At 42.7% G+C, this 12,035-nt stretch overlaps 1 protein-coding gene across 2 annotated transcripts in view; it reads right to left on the reverse strand.

The window, feature by feature from the left end:
- rasal1a (RAS protein activator like 1a (GAP1 like)) overlaps positions 1 to 12,035 on the reverse strand; it is a 271,746-nt gene that overhangs the window by 150,096 nt on the left and 109,615 nt on the right. The window lies entirely within an intron of this gene.

The following is a 12,035-nucleotide window of genomic DNA, read 5'->3' on the forward strand; positions in this document are numbered from 1 at the left end:
ACACTCCAATTGGGTATGCTTTAGTCTTGACAATGGAAACAGGTAGTCTTTCTACTGAAAAAAAGCAGAACTGCTGATAATATATTGCAGCCAATTGCAGATGAGGTAACACCACAACACACAGGCTGCCTCACCCACATTCTACATTATTGTACAAAATACGTGTATACACAAATAAACAGCAGTGGTTTTAACATGTTATGACAATGAAGGAAATGTGTGCCATTGATGCACTGTCTGTGCATGACAGCAGTTGTAATTTTTAAATAAAATCTGCAAGTCTACCACATCTTTCTCTACAAAATAGTCTGAAGAAAAGTGCAAAGCAATTTAAGGCTTAAAAGATTGTCACTTTTGAATAAACGAGGATGCACTATTTATTCAATACAAACCTCAGAAAAATAATCATCCCACTTAATCACTAGAGAAGCAAATAACAAAAACAATTGTTGAGACAGCTCATTACTGTGTGTTACTTAAGGAAAGAAAATCTAAAATACTCAGATATGGAAGAGGTTGAGACTTTTTTTAGCAACCATAAGTTCAACAGACATCTCAATAACAGGCATTGATATTGCCTCAACAGCAGGAGACCAAAAGAAGCCACAAAAACTTTAGAATATTGTTATCTATCTGGTAAGACTGTCTTCAATGTTTGCAGCATTGCAATACAGGCTGACAAAGCTCAAGATATGCTCTCTGTCCAGTGTACGTGGTAGCGCCTTTAGAAATGCTAAGAGCATTGGAAACCTAAATGCAAGCTATAGGAACACAGGAATAAGTACAGACCATTCGGCCACTCCAACATGTCCTACACTTCAATGTGATCACAGCTGATTGTATTCAACTTTGTCCTGCTGTGGTTTCATATCATTTATAGGTGAATTACTAGGCGAATAAAAATCTGTCCATCCAAAATTTAATGTGATAAATTGAAGTGTATATATATTGCACTTTGTGGGAGAAAGCTCCACACTTCCTCTACTGTTAAAGTGAAGAGGTGTTTCCTAGTTTTCTTCCTGAATGGCTGAGCTTTGTTTTTAAAATTATATCCCTGCGTCCTAGATTCCTGTTTCTCACTATATTTCATGGCAATCAAATCACCCTTTCATCTCTTGTATTCCAAGGCATACAAGCTGAATTTATATAATCTTTCCTCATACTTTAATCAGCTGCACTGTACACATTCCACCACCAATTTTCTGTGAAGAAGTGTCCAGAACTCCAGATGTGCTCTAACTCTAACCAGGGTTTCATGCACTTGGACCAAATATTATACTCCAGTCCTATAGTTAGCACAGCTAAAGTTCCATTAGCCTTTGTCATTACTTTTTATACATGATTATTACATTTTTGAATCTGAATATTAAAGCTGTGTTAATTGTATTGAGGCTTCAATAACTAGGGCTAGACCCTATACTTCATTCCCTTGCTTAGGAGGCCTAGAACCAGGTGACACAGTCTCAGACTAAGTAGTATGCTATTTTACATTAGGGGCAGACATTTCTTCATTCAGAGAATAGTAGGTATCTGAAATGTTCTGCCCCAGAGGGCTGTGGACCCTCAGTCATTGAGTCTGTTAGAGATTGTTAGATTTTTAGATTGAAAGTTATCAAGGAATATGGGGATAGAGCAGGAAGGTGATGTTGATGTAGAACATCAGTCATCATCTAGTTGAATTGCAGAACAAGTTTGAAGGGTTGGATGGCTTACTCCAGCTCCTATTTGCCATGTTCCTATGTTCCAGTTGCAGAAAACTACCTTACATTTCACTAAGTGTTTGCTTCCCAGCATCTTCCGGGCAAGGAGCAGTTTGATCTGTGTTGTGCAAAGCTACAAATTTGGACTGCAGAGGTCTGAATTATTCTAACAATAGTTTGCGTATTCATGCACAAACACAGTCAGGTACTCAAAACCAACAAGGCAAATTTACTCTAATAAGATTCATTTTCATCTGGCATTTATAGTTGTGATATAGAGGAATCAAATGTCGAAATTATCTGTGGAAGTGCTATCAAGCATGAGAAAATATGCAGTGTTAAACCTTTAAAAAGTACAATTTTCACCCAGTGTATTTGGCTGGTGCATCTCTGCAGTTGAGCACGCCTTTATAACAGGTTCATTTATATTTTATAAACAGGTGCTGTACTACACCTCCTTTAAATAACTTGCACTGACTGATCTCCTTAAGGTTATTGCTGGAGAATTGCAAAAACTGGTTTCTCAAATAGGTCACCTTGGACTAATTAAAATACACTGCCTTTGACTCAGACTCTGATTAGTTTCCAGTTCCTTATTTGAGTCCAGGTACTTCATAATGTATGGCATGGAGAGAAATCAATATGAGTGAGCAGATTATGGCACATTTCTCAACATTATAAAACATGTCTCACTGTTCAGTCTGAAGCCCAGCTTTATTACAGATAACTGCTCTCATCCAGCATTCATTACTGCTACACTTGTCTGAATTTATGCTTGCTCCTCTGCCAGTATCAATTGTTTCAGCTTTTATCTTGTACATCACCCACACCTTGAAAAAGAAGCCCATGCATCAGTTTAAGAATAAAGTTGCTTTTATAATGCTAAGCAGGGAGAACAGAGCAAGGGTTCAAAAAAGTGCCATAAGCTTGAATAACAGATGCAAAGGAGTCAGAATTAATCAAGTGCAGGAAAAATCCAAAAAATGACAGTAGAGTGACATTAGCATCAACACTGACAGAAGAGAGGCTTTATCTCTAGACCACCTTTTGGGTGCATGATATCTTTCGCATCTGTTTTGAAGTAAAGTTTTGCGAGGGAGAAAGAGAGAGGGAGGCAAAATACTCAGCACTTTGAAAGGAAATGATTGGTGAGCAGCCAGAAAATATTTTGTTTTAGTCTTAATTTTACTTCTGTTAATTTAGTTAATAATCCAACAAATACAAGGATGGTACACACCTCAGTCCCTTGAAATACACATCCCGTACCATATGGAAATTCCAGTCTGCTTCCTGTGTTCTGGAAAAGTGTATGTGTAGGACACGTGATCAGCTGCAGGCGATCAAATTTTGGGGTTTGCAGCTGAGTGAGCCATTTTACAGAGAAGGAATTCAAAGGTGGCCACCCCAGGACTAAAGAGTGATGAACAGAGAGGAAATGGGTGACTACCAGAGACACCACTGTCTCTTAAATGCATCTTTCTCTCCACCTTGGTATCTAATTCTGAATACTGGTGAGATCAATGGATCTTTGGGAATGCAGCCATAGCCAAGTCCACTGCACCATGGGCAGGGGGAGGGGCTTGGCTGTACCAATAGCTGAGTAAAAGGCAGTGAGAAATTAGACAGGTTATATTGCTAGGTGATACTAAGTTAGAACATTTCTGTGGCTGCAGACATGACTCTGGGATGCTGTGGTGCCTTGTTGGTATGAAGGTCAAAGATGTCACCGTGATCAGATGGATGCATCTAAGGATGTTGAGGTAGTAAGGGCTGGAATTGAAGAGGCAGTAAGTATGACCTTCCAATTGTTTGTAGGTACAAGGAAGGTGCAACATGCTGCAGAACAGCAACCCTTGCTCACAACAGATTGTAAGCAGAAACCAAGCAGCTGCAATGAATTGAACATCAAGTTGGGGAAACATTTGGAAACAGTGATCTGGAACAAAGCTAACAGTCATTTGGAAAAGTGTGGATTAATTATGTAAAACTCTCATACATCTGATAAAAATAAATTCCACTTAACGAACTTGATTGAGTTTTTTTGCTGAGGAACAGAGAGGCTCGATGAGTTTAATGCAGTTGCTGTGACATGGACTTCCAACCAACGATCATTAAAGCACCAGATGATGGGCTATTTGGCAATTTTGAAGCCCATGGAATACCAACAACATTGGCAGCTATGATCAACATTGCCTGGTGTCAGGAAAGTAAGAGTTGTGCTGAATAGCTGCATTTCGGATCAGAGCAAGATATACAGTGGTGTTGCTTGGGCCTACTGTTCTTGTTAGTTTATATCAATGAACTAGGATTGAGTGTACAGGGCACAATTCGCAACTTGTCAAACAACATAAAACTTGGAAACCTTGTGAAGAGCTTAAAAATGTGTTTCTGGAAAAGCGCAGCAGGTCAGGGAGAATCGACGTTTCAGGCATAAGCCCTTCTTCAGGAATGAGGAAGGTGTGCCAAGCAGGCTAAGATAAAAGGTAGGGAGGAGGGACTTGGGGGAGGGGGGTTGGGAATGCGATAGGTGGAAGGAGGTTAAGGTGAGGGTGATAGGCCGGAGAGGGGGTAGGGGCGGAGAGGTTGGGAAGAAGATTGCAGGTCAAGAAGGCGGTGCTGAGTCCGAGGGTTGGGACTGAGAAAAGGTGGGGGGAGGGGAAATGAGGAAGCTGGAGAAATCTGCATTCACCCCTTGTGGTTGGAGGGTTCCTAGGCGGAAGATGAGGCGCTCTTCCTCCAGACGTTGTGTTGCCATGGCCTAGCGATGGAAGAGGCCAAGGACCTGCATGTCCTTGGCGGAGTGGGAGGGGGAGTTAAAGTGTTCAGCTACGGGGCGGTTGGGTTGGTTAGTGCAGGTGTCCCAGAGGTGTTCTCTGAAACATTCCGCAAGTAGCCAGCCTGTCTCCCCAATGTAGAGGAGGCCACATCGGGTGCAGCGGATGCAGTAAATGATTTGTGTGGAGGGTCAGGTGAATTTGTGATGGATATGGAAGGATCCCTTGGGGCCTTGGAGGGAAGTGAGGGGGGAGGTGTGGGCACAAGTTTTGCATTTCTTGCGGTTGCAGGGGAAGGTGCCGGGAGTGGAGGTTCGGTTGGTGGGGGGTGTGGACCTGACAAGGGAGTCGCGGAGGGAGTGGTCGGAAATATATCCTTGTGGTGGGGTCTGTTTGGTTGTGGCGGAAATGACGAAGGATGATACGATGTATCTAGAGGTTGGTGGGGTGGTAGGTGAGGACCAGTGGGGTTCTGTCCTGGTGGCGATTGGAGGGGCGGGGTTCAAGGAAGGAGCAGCGGGAAGTGGAGGAGATGCGGTGGAGAGCATCGTCAACCACCTCTGAGGGGAAATTGCAGTACTTGAAGAAGGAGGCCGTCTGGGTTGTTCAGTATTGGAATTGGTCCTCCTGGGAGCAGATGCGGCGGAGACGAAGGAATTGGGAATATGGGATGGCATTTTTACAGGGAGCAGGGTGGGAGGAGGTGTAATCTAGGTAGCTGTGGGAGTCAGCCGGCTTATAGTGAATGTCCGTGTTGAGTCGGCTGGCTGATTTTCTCTTGCAGAGAGCTGGCATGGCCATGACAGGCCAAATAGCCTCTTTTTGTGCTGTAACCATTCTATGATTGAATGATGGCTGAACAATTCAGAATTACAAATGAACTGCTGCTGAAATGACAAGTGGAAACCACTCTTTTGGGGGATTTGCTGACAATGACAAGTTCTACAGCTGCCAGCATGACACGTTCAGTTGACAAGGTAAAAACAATGACTGCAGATGCTGGAAACCAGATTCTGGATCAATGGTGCTGGAAGAGCACAGCAGTTCAGGCAGCATCCGAGGAGCTTCAGCAAAATCAACGTTTCGGGCAAAAGTCCTTCATCAGGAATAAAGGCAGAGAGCCTGAAGCGTGGAGAGATAAGCTAGGGGAGGGTGGGGGTGGGGAGAAAGTAGCATAGAGTACAATAGGTCAGTGGGGGAGGAGATGAAGGTGACAGGTCAGGGAGGAGAGGGTGGAGTGGATAGGTGGAAAAGGAGCTGGGCAGGTCCATGTTCAGTTGACACCAAGCTGGGCATCTCTCTTCAACACAAGCAAGGCCTGACAAGTGCCCCTGTAAGCTACTTCTTACCCCAAAGGGTAGATTCTCTCCTGCAATCAAAAATGGCCAGGTCTCACACACTGGACTCTTCCAGAACTGCTTCCGTGTAAAGGGGGCATTATCCTGTCAACATACAGAACTCAAACGCAACAATATTCCAGGAGCATTTTTGACTTAGTGATGCCACAAGCCAAAATTATATGAGACCCGAAGATCAAAAGCCCCTGGAATGGTTAGTGCAGAAATGGTGTTGTTCCAGTTGACCACTGTACCACAGAATTCAGACAAGTCTGTTAGTGTACACAGGTTTAGTGAAAACTACCCTCTGCCTGCTGCAGGAACAAAATATCATTGAGGAGAATGAGCTGCATTTCGAAACGTATTTTCAACCAGTTAATCACACAATTTCTTTTCCTGTAACTTGCAACAATTTTTAGACTTGTGTATCTTCATATTTTCAAGCTGACAGAGAAACTTCCAATCTGGAAATCTTTATTTAAATGACATTCATCTGACTGGTGAAAGTGATGGCTGACATAGAGACGCGTGAAAATTCTGAGCATCAGTGGAGGTGGAGATGATTAGCTTTACAGGATGCGGTACATGTGGGCGTACAGACTGCTCTCCCGCGCAGCTATTGTAGAGCTGTAATTTAAAATAATGGTCTGATGCATCTGGAGTATGCTTTAATCTATTCTTTGTTGCATGAAGTGCTGGCAGGAAGCGGTGATGCAGGACAAAAAGGTTCCTCACCAAGCAATTTCTCAGAGAATACCGTTCTTTGGGGATTAGAAGCTGAACATTACTGGCTGCAGAACCGGGTGATTTTAAAGGTTTCAAATTTATAACACATGTTGGAATTTGATTTTTAAGCAATCCAATTGATCTTTCGCTTGCAAGAGTGCTCTTCTGCTTGTAAATTCCAATGAACCATTTTGCAGAGGCAATTCTCAAAACACTTTATTTATGAGAAAGATCTTTTCCATCACACTGATCTTTGGCAACTGTTGCATGTAATTTTTCTCTTTTGTTGACAATGTAAGAAGAAGTTAATCTTTTTGGCAAGAGGCTGAGTGTTACCTGACAGGTTAGGGATTTATCTTTTCTATTCATTATTCTAATTTATTTCTGAATAACCTGACTCTTCAAATAAACAGCGTCTTAATGATCATCAAAACGTATGTTGCAACTCTTGCAATAAATCCTCCAGATGAAACAGTTCCTGGTTCACAGTGTGTGACTGACTGGACCTTGCACCAAAGGCTCTGCCACACCTTCTCTCGTACGTCTAGTTTGTGATTAGTAGAACTTTTGTATGCCTTTTCTCAGATCCCTTGTGTAGAAGGCAGCCTGCACTCATTATCTAAGTGAAAGATTCTCCCCTTGAGCTATTACCTTGAATATCCTCATCCCAGCCAGATATTCAACACCTCCCAGCCACTTACTGGAATCTTGGAGCATACCGCTCCTGGTGCTTTTGCTCAACTACTTCCCATTGGAATGCTCAAGTTACAATTCACTGGGCTGAATTTTACCAGAAATTGTCAATTTTGGTGAATTTCCTTGTGGGTTTCTCTCTGCGAGCCCTCGCGAATTCTCTCATGTTATCTTCTCCAACTCACCTCATTACCTACACTCTATGTCACTGTGGTGCCCTGCTCATACATTCCCACCCATGGAAATACTGGTCACTGCTGGCACCTTGAAAAGATTTCTGGCGCAAGTGCCATTTTTAAAACTCAGATGTGTACCTGGTTAAGTGTTGGCGGTCTGTAGCTACCCCACACAATTCCTGTCAATTGACCCAGACGTGTTGGGCAGGGAGAAATTTGCACCTTGCTTTGCATTCAGGGACTTGGAAGTCCCGGTGGATGGAGTAGGTGGTGGTGGGGGGGTGGGGTTGGGTGGGGGGGGATGTTGCATGTGGTCACTGCCCATGGAGTGTACCCTGAGATGTTGATGATTGATGGAGGTCTGGACGAGCAAGGGGGGAGCTGGAATCACCAGGATTACCATTCTGCCTTTCTCGTCGGGAATTGTCAGCATCTAGTTTCTCTCTGGCAGGTGAGAGATTGGGAAACTGCATACCAATAAGGCGGGTGGTGTAATAATGAGACGTTAATGCATGCTAATAGGCCTCTCGCTCCACACTGGTGCGAATCTCATCTCACTGGGTTGGAATCTCATTCAGCGCTGGGTTGGAAAATGGGACTTACTGCTCACAGCATGGAAAGCTCTTCACTGGCAATCTCATTTGATTTTCCCAACTTTCCTGCTATTGCCACATCACTCAGGGGCTGGGAGATGGAATATATATGTAGCCCTACAATGTTCAGCTGAGGAGACAATCTATTTCAGCTCTGCTCCAACAACGAGCTAACTTTCCTTTCTGAATCGTGAAGTATTTACATTTACAGCAGAAATCACATCCCCACCCAAACCTGCCTTTACCACCAATCATGTAACATCCCTCCTAACATCTGCCATTGTTTTCCTTGGTACCACAATGCCTCCAATTCTGTGTAATCCCTCTCCTCATCACACCTGAAAATTCTAAAATGAGGAATTTTGAGCTGTTTCCTGCACTCAGTTTCCTAGATCTTCCATGTTCACTTGTTAATTTAGTCCATTCATCTGGGATGGATTCAAATTGCATTCTCAGAGCTGAAAGGATACTTCCACTGCTCCATCAGCCCCTGTGAAAATATTGACCCCTTGTAATATGCACCCAAACCTTCTCCCCGATTGTCATTTTTTACATCGATATTTCTAATCAACCTGTTCAGAGATGTTATGACACCCCCCCAGAGCCAATGGGACGTGAACCTAGGCCTACTGGTTTAGAGATAGTGACACCGCCACTGTACCAGTAGAGCTCCTCAGAGTCAACTAATATAATGACTAAGTTACCACATACATCTGCAGTGCCAAATTTTAAAATTTACTTCACGCAATGAAACAATGAACCAAAGTTCAATTCAAGCAGCTGAGTTTTGAAATCCCATTCCACACCCTTCACTGAAGCAACTAGAGATGATACAGATCCCAAACCACATCACAGCACTAGCTAAAACAGATCACTTACCAAGATTGATCGTCCCGCACAATGATACAAGTCATATCTGGAGATTGAGTGGAATGGGTCTTTCTCCCTGGAGTTTCGCAGTATCAGAGGGTGCCTCATTGAAACATGGAAAACTGTTAAATGGGCTTGAGAGAATTTATTGCTAAAAGGTTCGTTCTCTGGGCTAGGGTTTGTTGAACTAAGGGGTCATAATCTCAGGATTAGAGGTCAGCCATTTGGGGCTCAGACGAGGATAAACCTCTTCACTCAGTGGTGGTTGTGAATCTTGGGAGTTCTCTTCCCCAGCTGGTTGTGGTGCTTAGTATGGTCAAGATTGAGTACTTTATTATTTTTATGCACGAGGAATATTAGAATAGAGCAGGAAGGGAGAACTGATGTAGAATATCCATTATTTTATTGAGCGTCAGAGGAGAGGTGTGGGGTATAGAGTCCACCTCTACTCTTTGTGCCCATAATCTTATAAGGAAGATCAAATAGACTACATGATGCTAAGAGATCTGGTTTCTTTCAAAACCACTGAACATTGTTGTCTATCTGCAGACAGAAATGTATATTTTACCACTCATCATCGCATCTAACTCACCCACACCTCAAAAAGATAATGGCAATATCTCATTGGGTCAGACTGATGTTTTCTTAAGAATTTTGGAGGACAGAGAGATATAAGCATAATTAATGCATTTTCTGGATTAAATTGCGTCCTGCCATACAGAAGTACAACTGGTTCAAATTAGTTGCTTTATTATTTCTACCCCAAAGGTGAACACTGAGACTAAATGCGCAAAGAACTGGCCAGAGGATAAGGTTCTAGAAAATTAACTGGCAAAATATCTGCAATAAGCTCAGTGGTCAGTCTTCTGATAAGTAACTGCAGCTTCTTTGATACACGACATTCACAAAAATTGTTAGATTCAAAGCATTCAGAAAGAGATACACTGTTGCATCCCTTGCCAGTGATGAGTTAAGTAATAGACAACCTCTGTTAAAAGGGAGTTTAATTTGTTCTTACTTATTTAGTGTTATGTAGTGTATTTGAAGAAGTAACAAAAAGGATTGATGAGGGCAGAGCGGTAGATGTGATCGATATGGACTTCAGTAAGGTTTTCAACAATGTTCCTCATGGGAGACTAGTTAGCAAGGTTAGATCTCATGGAATACAGGAAGAACTAGCCATTTGGATACAGAACTGGCTCAAAGGTAGAAGACAGAGGGTGGTGGTGGAGGGTTGTTTTTCAGACTGGAGGCCTGTGACCAGTGGAGTGCCACAAGGATCGGTGCTGGGTCCTCTACTTTTCATCATTTATATAAATGATTTGGATATGAATATAGGAAGTATAGTAGTAAGTTTGTAGATGACACCAAAACTGGAGGTGTAGTGGACAATGAAGAAGGTTACCTCAGATTACAACAGAATCTTAATCAGATGGGCCAATGGGCTCAGGAATGGCAGATGGAGTTTAATTTAGATAAATGTGAGGTGCTGCATTTTGGGAAAGCAAATCTTAGCAGGACTTATACACTTAATGGTAAGGTCTAGGGAGTGTTGCTGAACAAAGAGACCTTGGAGTACAGGTTCATAGCTCCTTGAAAGTAAAGTCGCAGGTAGACAGGGTAGTGAAGAAGGCATTTGGTATCCTTCCCTTTATTAGTCAGAGTACTCAGCACAGGGGTTGGGAGGTCATGTTGTGGCTGTACAAGAAATTGGTTAGGCCATTGTTGGAGTATTGCGTGCCAATCTGGTCTCCTTCCTATCAGAAAGATATTGTGAAACTTGAAAGGGTTCAGAAAAGATTTACAAGGATGTTGCCAGGCTTGGAGGATTTAAGGTATAGGGAGAGGCTGGGGCTGTTTTCCCTGGAGCATCGGAGGCTGAGGTATGACCATATAGAGGTTTATAAAATCATGAGGGGCATGGTTAGAATAAATAGACAAGGTCTTTTCCCTGGGGTGGGGGAGTCCAGAACTAGAGGGCATAGGTTTAGGGTGAGAGGGGAAAGATATGAAAGAGACTTAAGGGGCAACGTTTTCACTCAGAAGGTGGTGAGTGTGTCAAATGGGCTGCCAGAGGAAGTGGTGGAGACTGGTACAATTGCAACATTTAAAAGGCACCTGGATGGGTATATGAATAGGAAGAGTTTGGAGGGATATGGGCCGGGCGCTGGCAGGTGTGACTAGATTGGGTTGGGATATCTGGACGGCGTGGACAGGTTGGACAAAAGTGTCTGTTTCCATGCTATACATCTCTATGACTCTATGACTCTAAACGTCCAGGCTAGGGAGTGGTGGACTATGAGCTGAAATGTCCCTCGAACCAGTGTGAAGCTGGCATTCTATTACCACAATTATGAGAGGCACAAGCAACACATTGCAGCAGTGAGATGAACTGAAACATATTGCTAGATTGGACTGAGTGTGGTCCCTTTCAGCAAAAGCAAATTTCCAGATTCATACTAAAATAAATGGAAAATAAAGAAAGACTTGCATTTTTACATCTTTTTGTGGACACTGGGCATCTCAAAGCACTTGCAACAAATGAAATAGATTTTGGAATAAAGTTACTGCTGCAATGTAGGAAAGTCAGCAACTAATTTCCATTCAGCATATTCCTACAATGTCATGTGATAGTAACCATACTTGTTTTGCAAAGTTGATTGATGGGAAATATTGCTCAGGACAACATGGATAACTCCACCAGTCTTTGAAAACAAAAGATGAAAGGGATGTTTAACATCCACCCAAGCTGACAGATGTGACTTCAATTTAACACCACATCCAAAAGATAGCACCTCTGACAATGCAATGTTTCCTCAATTCTGTGCTGAGCTTTGAGTTTTGTGTTCAAGCCCTGGAGTGGGATTTGAGCGGTGAATACTGTGACTCAGATACACGTGTGCTACCTTATGAGTCATAGCAGAAATACTTTATACAGGGATAGAGTTGAAACGTTGCAATGTTTGAACTGTGAAAGCTACTCCTAGAGACTGATAATGTAACATATTTATAAAATTTGTAGACAGAGCTAAACTCATCACATCTTAAATATCTGTCCCCTGGTACTTCTGTACCAAAGATGGTGCTATGATGAGGCAACTGTAAACTTTTCAATGTACTTACTTGAATACATGTGACAATAATGCTAATTCAATTGTGGCCTGAT

The sequence above is a fragment of the Chiloscyllium plagiosum genome, unplaced genomic scaffold (genome assembly GCF_037043375.1).
Source record: "Chiloscyllium plagiosum isolate Xiang-an unplaced genomic scaffold, Cpla_swu_hap1 HiC_scaffold_24, whole genome shotgun sequence".
Taxonomy (NCBI): Eukaryota; Metazoa; Chordata; class Chondrichthyes; order Orectolobiformes; family Hemiscylliidae; genus Chiloscyllium; species Chiloscyllium plagiosum.